Below are 17,577 nucleotides of genomic sequence, written 5' to 3' on the forward strand. Positions count from 1 at the left end.
CCCGTGTCCCCCGCATCGGCAGGCGGACTCTCAACCACTGCGCCACCGGGGAAGCCCCAGGTGTAAGATTTTTTTTTTAAACTGTGTACATCGGCAGGATAATTTGCACACCTCTGAAGGGCTGGATTAGATTTCTGAATTGTCTTTTTCTAATTTTTCTCCCAGGATATATAAAGTTAGTTACTTAATAAGAAAATTAAAAAGGAAATTCTATATTAAAAAAAAAACTTTACAGGGTATTCATAAGGTGTTTGAATGAAAAAATTTACAGTTGAAGGTTGAATATTGGAACAGAAATTAGGGGTTGCAGAGCTCTGAGTCCACTTTAAATATTTAATGTTGTTTTGAGATTACTTAACCTCTTCATCTACCTTTCTCAGCTGTGAAATGGAGATTGCACTATTAATTTATCTCACACCTCCATTGTAAGAATCATGTGTAAAGTGAGATTAAAGTTAAATGTTCCTATTTATTATTGGTTGTATTAAGGTGTCAACTCCTATTTACCAAGTATTGCTTTTAAAAAAAAATAAGTTTATTTATTTTTGGCTGTGTTGGGTCTCTGTTGCTGTGCGTGGGCTTTCTCTAGTTGCGGCAATGGGGGCTACTCTTCCTTGTGCTGCGCGGGCTTCTCATTGCGGTGGCTTCTCTTGTTGTGGAGCACCGGCTTTAGGCACGCAGGGTTCAGGAGTTGCAGCAAGCAGGCTCAGTAGTTGTGGTGCACGGGCTTAGCTGCTCCGTGGCATGTGGGATCTTCCTGGACCAGGGCTTGAACCGGTGTCCCCTGCACTGGCAGGCGGATTCTTAACCACCGTGCCACCAGGGAAGCCCCCAAGTATTACTTTTAATATAAATACGGTTGAATAATTTTTTGTAGTGTTAACGTAATTAATCCATAGGTTTGTAGACACTTGGTGGGAGGAAATGTATCTCTTTTAAATTGTATGTGTTTCAAATGAATTGATATTGTTGATTTGTGGGTTCTAAGCACACATTTTAATAATTCAGATGGCAGCTATCTCTGTAAAATACAAAGCACACGGGTTATAACGTTGCAAAAACAGATTTCTTATTTCTGCTCTTAAAAACTGTTTTTTTCCCTTTAAACACATAACCCACTTAAGCTGTCAGATTGTCAGTGTAGCGGAGGGAAGTTCACATATTCTAAAAAAAACCCCAAGATTTCCACAGGATTCACTACGGTTTACTCTGCGCCCGCGGGAGTGATTTAATAGGAACTTAGGAAGTTATAGGAATAGATTCTGCTGGAGCCCAGCCATGTTGAGATGAACCACATGACCTATAGGGCTCTTCCGGTCATAGCGCCAACGTGCCACATGGTGGCAGCGTTTCTGAGAAGGACTTCAGACCACAGTCTGGTTCCGTCAGTGATTCCGGCAGGATGGAACGTTCACGCGTTTAATGACTGAGCCATAAAACAACTGTGAGGTCCTCCATTTCTTGGAACGTCAGGTGAGGAAATATTTCCCAACAATGACCCGCTACACATTAACAGGGAACACAGAGGCCAAGGGAAGCAAAGCATTCTTTTCTGCTTCGTTGTCTTCAGCAAACCCAGGTGAACGCCATGGGCTCCTTCCCCGTTTCCCGCGCTGGCTCAAGAGGTTGCTGATTCCGAGGCTCACGCAGAGTAAAGGCTTGTGAATTCATGGTTAAAGAACGTGTCTGGGGTGCTTCAGAGATGAGAGGATAAAATGATTTGTGATAGAGGCGGTTCTGTAAAGTATGAGATGGATAGTGCGTCATTCTGAATTTTGAAGAGGCTCGTGCTTCTTGCTTTTCGTCATTAAACGTGCTGCTGACATTTTTTTCAGAGTAAGATTTTCCAGCTGTCAGAATTAATGTGTTAAATGATTTGAATCAGAGAGGCTTGATCTGTAGCATTTCCACATTATTTCCATTCTCGATTAGGTTAATTCTGGGTTGTTAAAATCAAAAGGTCAGCATGATCAAATTCCTTCTAAATCTTGTATGTGGAAAGGAAAAAGCTTAGTTGTTAAACTGGAATGAAGAGTGGGTTGTGATCATAAAATATAGGCACTATAAGAGGATATGTGGAAACAAAGAACATATCTTTTTCTCGAATTACATGAAAATTCTCATATAATAGGAAAATTTGTGTCCAACTGTTTTGGTGGACTTTATTATACTGACTTCTAGTTTATTTGGATATTTCTATTTTACTAAGTATAATAGACTATTTTGACTCCTTCAGCTCTATAAATAATTATTTTTTCCCTTGAGTCAAGGTTCAGATAAAAAGCTGATCTTGATACCATTGCCAACCTGTCATAGAGAAGTTGGGAATTATATCTAATAAGAAGCCTACCACTCGTCATTTCATCATATATAGAATAGGGAAGCAGGGAATTATTTATTAGAGGGAGGGAAACAAGGGTTGAAGATAAGAACGTTTTTTTTTTTTTAAGTTCAGACATGAAAGTAGAACATTTCAGAAATACAAAATAGACACGCCATAAAACTTTTTGTCCCATTGCTCAATAAATTAGTCAACAAAATTTTAAAAATGGTCTTAAAAATGGTCTTACTATCAGAAACATTAACATCACTTAAAACAAAAGAAAAAAGTTTCATTTTAGACGCATAGAATTGTTATAGAGTAAATAAATCTTCAATAAATTGTTAATGATTAACCACTCAACTCTCCATCCATAGCAACTAATTCTGAGCATAGAGTTCTTGCTTATCAATATAATGCATGGGCACTATGCTTGAGTCCGTATATCATATATTGATAGCTATTATTTGCCAGTACTCAAGAATCTAGCAGTATTTCTTTGTTAAATTATCATCACTAACTTTGAGACCATTCTAACATTCTTTAAATGATAGATTCTTTAAAGTGGACTTAAGTTATTAATATTTTTTCTTAAAATGACACCCTTCTTACCCTCCTGGAACCCATTTATTCATGAAGATCAACTAAGAAATTTAGAACTTGTGCAGCCAATGGAGTGAAGGGGGCGTGGTTTAACAGTAAATTCAGTGGGATGTGGACAGAGAAGGCATAGGGTGGAGACCCTGTGTCTACATTGGTGTTGAAGGGATGAATGTTTTGGGATTGGCATCAAACAAGAAGTGTTTCTTCCCATCCAACAGCAAGCAAAGCAATATGGGACTCGTGTGTTTTGCTATATTTTAAATCATGGATTAAAAAAATTAATGTACTTTTTATAATAATATTAATAAAAATAAAACCTTTTTTTAAAAAAAAGGAGGGAAATCACTCCCAACGTATGACTCTAAGAAGTCAATCTTTGATGTTCTGAGAATTTTATATTCTTACCTCCCCAAAATGGGTTTTCTAGAAGCATTTTCTCAATATGGGTCACATGAATTTCTTTCAGATTCTGTTACACCAAGAATAGGAGATCAAGGACAAAGTAACTGAAAAGGTTGGCTTGTTTCTTTCCTGCAAAATGCCGCCTGTGGTTTTAGCAGTCAGTTTCGTTGCCAAACAGATCAGGAACATCAGGCTTCTCCATGATCTGGAGGTGTTTGTAGACTTCCCCTTCCCACACTCACTCGTTTTCATTTCCAAGCATCTGTGGATGAGATTGGTTTAAACAACCTATTAATTTCACTTTGTACGTGATGAAATTATTCAAGAATCAGAGCTGGTGACCAATTTCTCTCCTCTTTTTACCCATTTCATGCTTAACAAATTTCTACTGCTTGTTTTTTTCCATAAGAAATACTTCTTTGTAATTTACCTTTTCTGTTGTAACAAAGAGTAAGCCCAGAACTTCTGCCTTTGCTCATTAAAAGGAGAGCTATTCAAAATAATAACAACAAGAATGGGAATTATATATGTTTTCATGGAACACCTATAATGTACTAGATTTGAAAGTATATATTATGTCTAATATGCTTAACAATCTATGAATTCAGTATTATGATCTTAATTTTTCAGTTAATTATAATAGAAGCCATCTACTTGCAGTCACTTCTATATACAGGATTATATTCAATCTTTGCAAGCACAGGAAACTCTGCTCAGTATTATGTAACAATCTAAAGGGGAAAGGAATTTCAAGAACAATAGATATATGTATACATATAACTGAATCACTTTGCTGTACACCTGAAACTAACACAACATTGTTAAATGTACTCCAATATAAAAACAAAACAAAACAAACAGAAGAGACTGAATAATCTTGTCTGTAGCAGGTTCAAATCTAATAAAAATGTAAAGCTTTATTTTTCCACACATGCTACCCAGCTAGTGTCGTGGTATGGTCATGACACAATGTGAGAGAATGTTAATACATCTCTCCTAATCTCACACTGTTACGAATCACCAATTCAAAATACGTGATTGCTGATTGTGGGTTAATATCGTTAGCTTCATATTTAATACATATAATGACCTTAAATATTAGTTGTCTTCATTAGCTAAATTTTGAGTGAATTGCTCATCATATTTTAACAGGTACAAAAAATCTAGACAAAGGCATATTTCATGGTTAGCCTTATGTCTTACTACGTTTGGTACTTATAGTAGCTACCATAATAATTGTGGTAGGTACTGCTGGCTGTGCACAGAAGATTCATATTCTTCAGAGTAGTTGCTGGGAAGCAGCTGCCCAGATGAAACTACATTTCCCAGCCTTTCTTGCACCTGGGTGTGGCCATGTGACTAGCTCTTGCCAATGGAATGTGAAATAAAGTGATATGTTTCACATCTAGGCTGAAGTGCCTAAAAACTAAGTGTGTCCCCTCCATGGTCGTCTTCTTCACCATTTGGCTGAATGGAGAGGACTCTGAAGCATTTTTGGACGGCAGAAATTCAAGGAGGAGATAGCTTGAACTATCTGTTGACTGGGAACCCTGGTATTGGATAGTGTATGAACCAGAAACATGCTTCTATTGCCTTATATCACTGTTATCTGTTTTAATAGTAGGTGTTACCTTAATTAATATAAACTTGTGCACATAATAATGTTCATAGTTTTTGAATGTTAGTATCTGTGTGCCAGATCACTAGACACATGAGACTGGATTTAAATTGTGGTGCCATGGGCTTCCCTGGTGGCGCAGTGGTTGAGAGTCCGCCTGCCGATGCAGGGGACACGGGTTCGTGCCCCGGTCCGGGAAGATCCCACATGCCGCGGAGCAACTGGGCCCATGAGCCATGGCCGTTGAGCCTGCGCGTCCGGAGCCTGTGCTCCGCAATGGGAGAGGCCACAGCAGTGAGAGGCCCGCATACCACACACACACACACACACACACACACACACACACACACACACAGTAAATAAATAAATAAATAAAAAATAAATAAGTTGTGGTGCCATAACACACACACACACGATTTCTATATTATAATTCCTATCTATATAAATTTCTATTCATTTTTGATTCCCCATTTCTAAAGCACTGAATTAGTCCTTGTGAAATTCTCATATATTAAAATCAGAGTTGATTATTTTATACAATAAGTACATCACTCAATTCTAAAAGGTGACGGTGTGTAGTACCAGTAGATATCTTAAGTGATTAGGATACCAGGTTTCTCTTGATCGTCTGTTTTTGTTTTTCCCTCTTTTACCAGAAGAGAATTAGTCTTGATACAGGTTTTAGTGGATAGAGTCCAATGTTGGAAACCAGGGAAACTGAGTTCTTTCTTGATTATACTGCCAGCTCCATTAAATGTTGTTACGTTAGTTTGCCTGTGAGAAGAGAGAGGCTACAGTTATCTCTCAATAAATAACAAATTGATCTTGCAACTTCTGACTGTTCACACGGCATCACTTGCTTTTACTTCGTAAATAGACCACCTGTCTTTTGTTTTCTGGCCTTGTGTTCACCAAGGGGCAGACAGACAAGCAGAGATGAAGTTCAGAGCAATTTACTTATGGTTATATTTGAGAACTTGAAGTCGTGTTCTCTGAACGTTTTGGATGACTTCTGTTCCGTGCTAGGAATGTGTTTACAGATTAATTTTAGTCTTAGTTGCCTTTTACCAGATCAAATATTGTGTAAGTGGTGAATTCCAGAAAACTTGAAGAGCTTTAAAACATTTCACCATGGTTCCCACTACGGAGGCGACCATAGTTAGAGGAGACGGGAGGTTAAGTTAGAAACTGTGTATGCTTGGGAGCTGGAATTTTGACACTTGCTTGTATAGCTCACTGATATTCCCCAAACCGTAGTGGTCTTTTGGTCTGTGGATCGTAGCTTGGCCAGGGGTCAGCCAGAGTTCTTAGTGAGGCAGTGAAAGAGGTCGTGTATGGCATCTCAGCAGAGCTGGAACACCCACTCGTCTCGGTTGGTAGGAAGCGGAGGCTGGGAGCAGGAAGGTGGCCTTTTCCCGCTTTTAGACAGTGCCAGAGCGTCTCAGGCTGAGGTTTCACTTTACTTTGTTTATGTGGAGTTGGTTCAGACACAAGTGAAATTGTGGTGTCTTAACCTCTAGAAAGATTTCAAACATACATCTTGCTTCATCAAGCTTGGTCACTTAAGAAGCCAGTTTATATTTTAGAGATGGTGGCATTCTGAATTTAGAAAGATGCAAGTGACACACTTTCATTTAAATCTCATAATCTTCGAAAGTTTGGGGATGTAAATGTAAACAGTTAGCTTCTTTTTAAGAAGAAGGATAAGAATCATATACACAGGAAGTCTATTTTCCTAATATATATATATATATATTTTTTTTTTTTTTTGCGGTCCGCGCGCCTCTCACTGTTGTGCTCTCTTTTTTTTTTCTTTTTTTTTTTTTGCGGTACACGGGCCTCTCACTGTTGTGGCATCTCCCATCGCGGAGCACAGGCTCCGGACGCGCAGGCTCAGCGGCCATGGCTCACGGGCCCAGCCGCTCCGCGGCATGTGGGATCTTCCCGGACTGGGTCACGACCCCGTGTCCCCTGCGTCGGCAGGCAGACTCCCAACCACTGCGCCACCAGGGAAGCCCCTAAAATATATTTTACCTTCATAGTAGTTTCATAAAATTGGGCAACTCATTTAATTCTTGTGGTCCTGTCTTCTATCCTGAGTGTTAACCATGTGAGCTGGAGAACTAGGACTGGGAAATAAAATCAGTTCAATTTTATTCAGCTGTACCAGCTATGTGTGAACATACAGCTATCTGTGTGTAGCTCTTTCTCTCACACGAAGGACTGGAGTTTTTTTTTTTTTTAACAAAAATCCATGAAACATAAAAATACACAATACATATTTGAATGATCTGGGAAAAGAATGCTACGAAATTAATAAAACTTATAGGTGATTGAGTAACTTTAGCACAAAAATAGAAAATGTCTAGTTATATGGACTAGACATGGACTTATAAATATTAAATTTAATTGCCTTGAAGCAACATAATTTTAGTATCAAATGCTTAAAAACACTAATTTCAGTCAATAGAGTTTAAAGATATGGATTGTAGGTACTTGATTGGCTAATAAAAAAGTATCTTTGAAAAAAAAAAACAGGTAGTAGGAATCCCAAAAGATAAAGAGGAGACCTCTATTAAAGATAGCATTTCCCAATCTAGTATTATCGTTCTAGTCCTAGAATCTCCCAAACAGCTGGAAGAGGAATGGTAAGAAGACAGGGCATTGAGAAAAAGAGGGGCAGTTCTTAACTTGTGGTTCTCTTTTAGTTCTAAGACAACTCAGGTTCTAGATGGGCAGAAAATCAGTAAAAATGGCAGCAGTTTTGGTTCAAATAAAAAAAGATATCTTCTGTGGTAAATATATATATACCACATATATACATTGTGTGTGTGTGTGTGTGTGTGTGTATAATGCGATATTACTCAGCCATAAGAAAGAGTGAAATAATGCCATTTGCAGCAATATGGATGGACCTAGAGAGTATCATACTAAGTGAGGTATTTGTCAAAGACAAATATCATGTGATGTCACTTATATGTGGAATCTAAAAAATGATACAAATGAACTTATTTACAAAACAGAAACAGACTCACAGACATAGAAAACAAACTTATGGTTACCAAAGGGGAAGAGAGGGGAGGGATAAATTAGGAATTTGGGATTAACAGATACACATGACTATATAAAAATAGATAAACAACAAGGACCTACTGTATAGCACAGGGAGCTATATTCAATATCTTGTAATAACCTGTAAAAGAAAAGAATCTGAAAAAGAATATATAAATATAAATATAACTGACTCACTTTGCTATACACCAGAAACTACACAACATTGTAAGTCAACTATACTTGGATAAAAAGATAAAAATAAACAAATAAAGATATCTTCAATGATAATCAAATCAGTGTATTCAGAAAGCAGCACGGGAATTGGCATGAGCTAGGAGATTTTTTTCTTGGTATCTAAGTTTTTAATCAGGTGCCAAATTGAAAGACTTCAGCTGTACTCATCCTTTGTTTTACCCTTCTAGATCAGGGGTCAACAAGCTTTTGGGTCAAATCCACTACTTACTTTTATAAATAAAATCTTATTGGAACATGGCCACGCCCATTTATTTGTGTAGTGTCTGTGGCTGCTTTAGTGCTATGACAGTAGAGTTGAGTATCTGGGAAAGAGACCATCTGGTTTGCAAAGTTTAAAATATTTACCATCTGGCCCTTTACAGAAAAGGGCTCACTCCTGTTCCAGATGAAAGCTCTTTCCTTTTTTAATCTATTCTTTAACTCAAGCATGTAAGTCAGTCTCTCACCCTAGTTCCAACACTGTCATTTCTAGCTACATCAAGCCATTTTGTGGTCTGATGAACAGTATTGCATGTGTGGTGTCAGATACAGGGACCTGGCTTTGAACCATGCAGTACAATGCTTTCTAGTTTGTTTTCACTCATCCTGATAATGCCTTGCTTTACAGTCAGCACAGGACACTGAATCAATGGTATTAAGGTTGTGTTTAATGATCTTTGGAACTCTTTCTGCTTATGAGCAATAGCTCATTAGACACAATTTTGTGAAAGTACTTGGAATTTCTGCCATGTGTAAATAACCCTTATTACATGTGCTCATCTGATACCTGTCACTTTTCCTGCCCTTTCCATATAGTCCCTTGTGAGATAATTATGTAATGATACCTGTTCTCATCTTCTGCTAACTCAAAATCTTAGTATCTTTTGTAAATCTTGGAATTTTAGTATGAATAATGATCATACTACCTTATTAATGTCTTTTAAACATTTAAAGTGCTTTCAGATTGATGATATGAATTGATGCTTGTAATGGTGTTTGCCTCTGGGAAGGGGATCTGATTGGCTAGAGACAAGGATGGGAAGGAGACTTAAATTTTCACAGAAGTAACTTTTATAGCTTTTAAATTTTGTATCATGTGTGCATTAGTTACCGATTACTGTGTAGCACTATTAGCACAAATTTAGAAACTTAAAATAACACACATTTATTATCTCAGAGTTTCTGTAGGTCAGGTAACCAGGCATGGCTTTGCTGGGTCCCTTGTGTCAAGAGTCTTCACAGAGCTGTAACTGACGTGTTGGCCAAGGCTGGAGTCTCATCTGAAGACTGGATTGTGGAAGGATCTGCTTCCAGGCTTACATGATTGTTGGTAGGATTCAGCTCCTTGAGGACTGTTGGACAGAGAGCCTCAGTACCTAGTTGTTTATTGGCTGGAGGCCTTTGTTCCTCTCCAACATGACAGCTTGCTTCATCAAAGCATGCAAACTGAGAAGGCAATGGGAGGAGTCTGCTAGTAAAATACAAGTCAAAATTTTACATCCTACACTTCTGTGGGACATCCAATTACCTTTGCCTTTTTCTGTTTGTTAATACAAGTTGTTAGACCATCCCACACTCAAGGGTAGGGAATTACTCGAGGGCCTGAATACCAGAAGTTGGGGATCATAGAGAGGCTGTTTTAGAGTCTGCTTGTCACAACTGTGTGTATTTATATTTAGTAAAATTAAATAAATAATTTTAGACATTCAAGACGTAAATGAAAATGAAATTCTCAGTATAATGTGTGAAATATGATTTCATTTTTCTAAATAAAAAATGACATGTCCATAAATACATGTATGTCTATAAATGCATACAAAATGGTGGGCATGATACAGATCAATGATTAGTGTCTTTTTTCAAGGTGGTATAACAGAATACCATAGACTGGGTGGCATATAAACAACAAACATTTATTTCTTATAGTTCTGGAAGCTGGAAAGTCCAAGACAAGGCAGCTGCACATTAGATGTCTGGTGAGAGCCCACTTCCTTGTTCATAGATGGCCATCTTTGTGCTGTGTCTTTACGTAGCAAAAGGGGCGAGGGAGCTTTCTCGGGTCTCCAGTACCATTCACAAGTGATCCACCCTTATGACCTAAGCACCTCCCAAAGACCCTATCTCCTAATACCTACATACTGGGGATTAAGTTTCAACATATGAATTTTGAGAGGGCAAAAATATTCATACTATAGCAGTGATTACTTCTATAGAAGGGAGTAAGAGAGGAGTGGGTATAAAGGAGCTTTCATAGTTTAATCTAGGTCTTTGTTTTCTTCCAAGAAAAAAGGAGCTAGGATCATTTTATAAAGTTATAGAGGATAAATGGCTTTGCAATGGTGTATGTTCACTTAATCATAGGATCAGGACTCAAAACATAGTTTTCCTAAATGTCACAGTTTTTTTTTTTTCCTATTTATTTATTGGATGATTTGTTTATTTCTAAACTAAATTGGTTAAAATAAACACTAAACTAAATAAGTTCAGAAAACTTATTAAAATTATTTATAAGAATGATAGATATTAGTTTGTCTGTTGATTCCTGGCTAATCTTATTGGGTGGCCATCTCTACTCAGTATGTCTGGTAATTAAGCCATTTTTAAAACCATGATAAAACAGAAATCTGTATTTAATCCTATGATGGGGTTACCTGATTTAGCAAATGAAAATATAGGAAGTCCAGTTAAATTTGAATTTAGTGTTTTGGGGTCATTTTTAACATACCTTAAGCTTTTTTAAATTATAAGCTATAATGAATGTTTAAGACTAGAATATTTTTCTGAAAATTGAGAAATTTAGAAAAGTTTTAAAGAGTTCAAACATTGCATTATTTTCTTGGAGTCTTCATCGTCTTTTCTACTCTTTTGAAATAGTCGCTGAAATCTCTCTGTGGAAGTATAAAGAAGTAATGTAATTTTGGAGAATGTGATTTACTGGCATAAGTTAGCCAGATTTGACTTTATGACTATATTCCAGGAAAACAGAAAAGCAAAACTCATTAAGGAACTAGTCTGCAACTAAATTTCAATAAATGTCCGGGAGACGGAGCTTTGTGTCAAGATCCTTTGTACATTGATTTAGTAGATTTTTTTTTTTTTTTTTTTTTTTTTTTTTTTTTTTTACTGTTTTAACCACATTATTCCTTGAAGTTTATCTCGATGATGTAACATAATTGGATGGCCGACCAATTACTGCATGAGTTCTAAAGTTCCACTGTTTTAGATTGAATAACAGCTCTCTGGTGGGGAAAAGATGACTATGTGTAGCCGCAGAAAAGTGGAAGAGAGAACGGGAGTGTGCCATCCAGGCCCTGATTGCTGTCAGCTCCAGTCCTCTCATCCGCTGGGCTCAGCTCTGGATCAGAGGGAATGGCCCCATAGGCTGCGTTCCCAAGCCTCCACTCCGCCCGCCTTTGGCTCGTTTCAGTCAATAGATGGTGCTGACAGGAGATGGGCAGGCAGGAAGAAGGGGGCAGCCTGGGATTTTTCCTTCTCTCTCCCTGCGTCAGGCAGCATCTCTGACAGTGCCTGTGCCCTCCTTCTGGCCTCAGCCTTCCCCTGGTGGCCCCAGGCCCTGGGCTCTCGTACCATTCCCACTCTCTCCTCTGGTTTTGGGAGGGCAGTGGCCGCTGATGGTGTTGTCTCATGGAGGCCATATGGCATCTCAGATCTTCCATCTTCCATGGTATCAATTCACTGTGTTAAAATCTTCCTGTTATATGTACTGGTTTCTGGTTTTCTGGATAGACCTTGCTCGATACAGGGAACGTGGAAAGTTTTAGGAGAATATCAGAAAATCAGAGAACCATGTTTCTTTCTCCTTGACATCGTCTTCAGGGTGTTTCAAATAAACAAATGAGCAACTCTTCCTTTAGCACTAACGCTTTCTCTGTTTCAAAGATCAGAGGCTGCTCGGGGTCTTCCAGAGCAGACGATTCCTAAGAATGTTTGGCTAGTAGAGCATGAACCTGCCCTTTGCCTCAAACCAAGTTTTCTGTTATTTTCTCCAGGAACACAGACAATTTCCTTTTTTTTTTTTTTTTAGTGGAGGGGAGAGGCCATCATTTCTTGGTCAATAATTCTTAAAATGAATCTGTACAGGAAAAGAGAATAAAGAAAGGCAGAATGAAATGGGGAAAAAAAGGAGTTTAGAGATAAGGGGAAGATGGGAAGGAAGGAAGATGACATGGAATCAGATAATGTAACTATCTTCTCGGACAGAAAGGCAATAGCTTTGATTAAAGGGGGATTAAAAAATCTATTTTCTCAGAAATGTTACTCATAACGCTGTAGTTCGTTAACACATTTCAGATAGTTGCATGAAATCATAAGCCATAGGCATATAGGAAATGATGTTTGCGATAGCCATTGTAAATACTAATAATCACCACCTCTCAGTGAACTCTTGCTTGCCAGCAAAGGAAAGGAAAAATCTGTCATAGTGAAAGCAGTGAGCTTGACAAATAGGCAGCAGTGGCACAAACCTGATGGAGGTGAGGGGCCAGCATATTGCCTTGGTTTGTGTAGGTGTAAAACTCCTTACTCCAGAAAATTTACCTTCCATCTTGTGAGCTAAGGGCCTTATTAGCTGACCTGTTAGGCAAGTCAAACCTAGAACTAGAATTTATGTAAGTCACAGATGGGCTCACTGCTTTCTGGAATCAAATATAAACACCTTTCTTAAATGTCCCAAGGCGTTATTGCTATACAGTGTACCGTTATCCTTAAGAGCAAGGGTTTTGCCGTTAGGCTGCTTTGGTCACTTCCTAACTGAGGCATCTTGAACAAGTTAGTTAACCTCCCTGGGCTTCCTTTGTAAAATAGGGGCAGAAACAGCACCTCCTTCAGAACGCTGTAGTGAGGATTAAACATGTGCATACATATACAACTTAGACCAGCGCCTGGAATTCAGAAAACACTCAATGAAAGTTAAATACTATTATTGCTCAGAAATGATACCTGTGATTTTAGAGCTCTGTTAAATTCAAAGTATGGAAAATACTCTTTAGATACATGCATAAAGTTATATACCATATTAAATGTAGGAAATCAGCTGGTTTATAATTTCTATCTTACAAGCCAAAGGAGACGAAAAAAGTACTATATTGACAGTTGGGAGATTTGACGAATAGGCAGCAATAGAAAAACATTTAAAACATTGAAAAATGAAATTTCTTTCTTCAGAAGCATTCTGCACATACATATTGAAGAGAAAAGTGACTGTATGTTATAGTAGCAGAGAAAGCAGAATAACTGGGATTGGGGAATTTGCAGCAAAATAAAGTCACCACATTTAGCCGGACAGTATATTGGGAAATAGTAGGTCTGAAACTGTGATTAACATTCAGCTGAGGTCCCCTCTGTTTCTTGAGAATTTTAGCTTACTTAAGTCAAATGACATGTTTTTACAGATGGAAAATTATGAACTGTTTAGGGAAGCAGCACATATCTTAATTGGGCAACATCACCTTTTCTATGAGAAGTGTAAATGAAACTTGAAAAAAGTGTTCAGATAGAACACAGTTGATAGAAACTTTCTCTCTCTTTCCCGCCTTCTCCTCTTTCCTTTCTCCCTCTGTCTTCCTTCCTTGAGATGGGTGTAGGTCCCAATCTTCATATTAACAAATATCAACCCAGCAATAAAGGCTGCCTGCTGTATTTTGAGTGGACATGCATTCCATCACTATCATTGTTGAAACAGCAATTTTTGTAGCAGGTTCTGACCAAGTCCTGCTAGACTGACTTTAATGGTGGATCGGGTCCATGTAGGATTTTCCCATATGAGAACTCTGGAAATGAAAGACTTAATTGAAAATAGCTAAATGTCACTGTTTGTAAACGTATTCAGGTTTAGGAAAGTGTAAATAACCATGCACATGCTTTCAGGAAATTTACGATCATAAATTTCCCCTCTAGAACAAAGTTAATACTTGTTGGCTCAAATAAGCTGGTGTTCCCAACTCATTTGACTGAAACAAGTTTACAAGCCAGTGTGGGATGGACCTATGAATCTTCTAGGAAAGATGGGAAGTATTGGGTTAGCCAAAAATTTCATTCATTTTTTCCTGTAAGATGGCTCTAGTAGCACTTAGTTGTCTTTAACTTCATTCAAAACAATTTTGTTAGATTGTATGTGACAGCTGTCATATCAGTGTGCATTTAAAAAAAAAGACATCAAAATTGGTGAATTTTTGTGTAGCCATTTTAATATTGAAGATGGTAGAAAAAAGCAACATTTTCGGCATATTATGCTTTATTATTTCAAGAAGGTAAAAACACAACTGAAATGCAAGAAAAGATTTGTGCAGTGTATGGAGAAGGTGTTCTGACTGATTGAACGTGTCAAAAGTGTTTTATGAAGTTTCGTGCTGGAGATTCCTTGCTGGACGATGCTCCATGTTCAGGTAGACCAGTTGAAGTTGATAGCGATCAAATCGAGACATTAATTGAGAACAATCAACGTTATACCATGTGGCAGATAGCCAACATACTCAAAATATCCAAATCAAGTGTTGAAAATCATTTGCACCAGCTTGGTTACGTTACTTGCTTTGATGTTTGGGTTCCACATAAGTTAAGTGAAAAAAACCTTCTTGACCATATTTCTGCATGCGATTCTCTACTTAAACATAACGAAAAGTTCCATTTTTAAAACAAATTGTGACAGGCGATAAAAAGTGGATACTGTACAATAATGTGGAATGGAAGATATCGTGGGGCAAGCGAAATGACACACCAACCACACCAAAGGCCGGTCTTCATCCAAAGAAGGTCATATTGTGTAGATGGTGGGATTGGAAGGGAGGACTCTATTATGAGCTTCCGGAAAACCAAAAAGTTAATTCCAACAAGTACTGCTCCCAATTAGACCAACTGAAAGTTGGTCTCGACGAAAAGCGTCCGGAATTAGTCAATAGAAAATGCATAATCTTCCATCAGGATACTGCAAGACCGCATGTTTCTTTGATGACCAGGCAAAAACTGTTACAGCTTGGCTGGGAAGTTCTGATTCATCCACCGTATTCACCAGGCATTGCACCTTTGGATTTCCATCGATTTTGGTCTTTACAAAATTCTCTTAATGGAAAAAATTTCAATTCCCTGGAAGACTGTAAAAGGTACCCGGAACAGTTCTTTGCTCAAACAGATAAAATGTTTTGGGAAGATGGAATTATGAAGTTGCCTGAAAAATGGCAGAAGATAGTGGAACAAGAGGGTGAATACGTTGTTCAATAAAGTTCTTGGTGAAAATGAAAAATGTGTCTTTTATTTTTACTTAAAAACCGAAGGCATCTTTTGGCCCACCCAATATATCTGTGATTTTGAGCTCATAAGCGTTCACTTCCTCACAGTGAACCCATTGATCTACCTACCTGTGGCACTTTAGGGAACAGGCAGGCCATTTTTTCCCACTTTCTGTTTTATTTTACCAACAACAGCCTCACTTACCTCAACCATCAATGTTTTTTAAAAAATTTTTATCTATTTATTTTAAAACTCTATAGTGCTTTACAATTTTTAAAGTTTCACGCGCATGATTTCCTATAACCCCATAATAACCCCCTTTTTTGAATCCCTTACCCATTTATCGTTCCCCCCGCCTCCCCTCTCCCCACTGGTAACCACTAGTTTGTTCTCTGTGAGTCTGCTTATTTTTTGTTTTACTCACTAGTTGGGTGTATTGTTTAGATTCCACATATAAGTGATATCATACAGTGTTTGTCTTTCTCTGCCTGACTTATTTCACTCAGCATAATACCCTTGAAGTCCATCCATGTTGAGGCAAATGTTTTGACCCCAATCCCTCCTCCCTAGAATTTGGAAACACCTATGGCTTTTGACTAGTTTAATGCTCTCACCTTCTCAAGTGTGCAGTAGTAGCACAGAAGATTTATTAAAGATGACGGCAGAACAACATTTATAGTCTAGAAATGAGAGCACATGTTTGTAAGTAAGAGCAGTGAGGGTGAACAGTCATTATGTGCCTGGGCTAGAGGGGAGGTGGGTCGGGGGGCTCCAAAGCCCAGCTCACTGTCTTTCTCCTGGTTTTATTCACATAGCCTGTGGAATTGCTACCACACCACTGCTCCTGGACCCCCTCCTACGATGAGACTCTGTGCCATTTTGCAAACACTCAGAAGGATGAAGCCTCAGAGCAGCTAAGGTAAATGTGATTAATCACAACTTCTTTTCAATCACTAGTTTGTGAACAGAGGAAAGAAAAATGAACATAGTGAGGTTTGACAAATAGGCAGCAATATCACAATAGAGCAGAGGAAGCTGGACTCAAATGGGACAGCTATTCCCTTTGTCCTGGATGTTCACACTGGTTTCATGAGACACCTAGACAAGAAGGAATGCCATCTCTCCCACTATGTGCAAGGAACGGCATGCCTCCTGCACAATTTTTCTAGGTCATCCTCAAAGTAGTAATATTTCTCTCCTCTAAATTACCATAGAGCTTTTTTTTGTTTTGAGAGTTTTATTTTATTTTATTTTCTTACTTATCAACAGCAAACATTTATTTTTCACAGTTGTAGAAGCTGGTTAGCCCAAGATCAGGGCACCAGCAGATTTGGTGTCTGGTGAAGGCCACTTCCTGGATCACAGATGGCAACTTTTCACTATGTCTTCATGTACCATAGAGCTTTAAGTTTCCTCTTTTTTATGGTAATTAACATCTCTTCTCCCTCTCAGTTGGATGAGAGTGGGAGAAAAGGGAAAAAATAGTACAAAAAATTAATCTAAATAAAAAGATGTGGTAATATCAAATAAGTTATTTTGATGGTGTGGTCAAGAAAGGCCTCTTTGAGGAGATGATGTATAAGCTGGGATCTAAAGAATGAGCAGGAATTGGCCATAAAAGCAGAGAGAAGAATGGTCCAGAGAGACAGAACACCATGCACAAAGGTTCCAAGAAAAGACCTGGGGTGTGTATGAGGTCAGTATGAGGCTCTAGGCCAGTCTGACTGGAGCTCGGTGAACGTTCCTAGAAGAAGAGAGCCTTAGGGAAGGCAAATCCATATCAGGAATAAGTGTCTATTCTAGCAAGGATGAAACACTGCCCCTTCCATGATGGAAATGTTCCATTGTAATCAACCAGACGCCAGGTAGCTGGCTGGTCACCCTGGGGGAATGGCACCATAAGGGAGCTCAGTGTTGGTGTCTGCTGAGTGGCTATGGCCACTCAGGTGGGCCTTGTTGAGGGGCTGTCTGTGTTGCTGAGCCCATGCATAACCTCCACCCCTGCCACCGTGGCCACTTCACTCATGAGCCCACTGGGTGACTACAGTGATGGCTGGGGAAAGAGGCTGACTGGTGTCCACAGAACGGGTTATCCTATCCT

This window comes from Lipotes vexillifer, unplaced genomic scaffold, assembly GCF_000442215.2.
Source record: "Lipotes vexillifer unplaced genomic scaffold, Lipotes_vexillifer_v1.1 scaffold34, whole genome shotgun sequence".
NCBI lineage: Eukaryota > Metazoa > Chordata > Mammalia > Artiodactyla > Lipotidae > Lipotes > Lipotes vexillifer.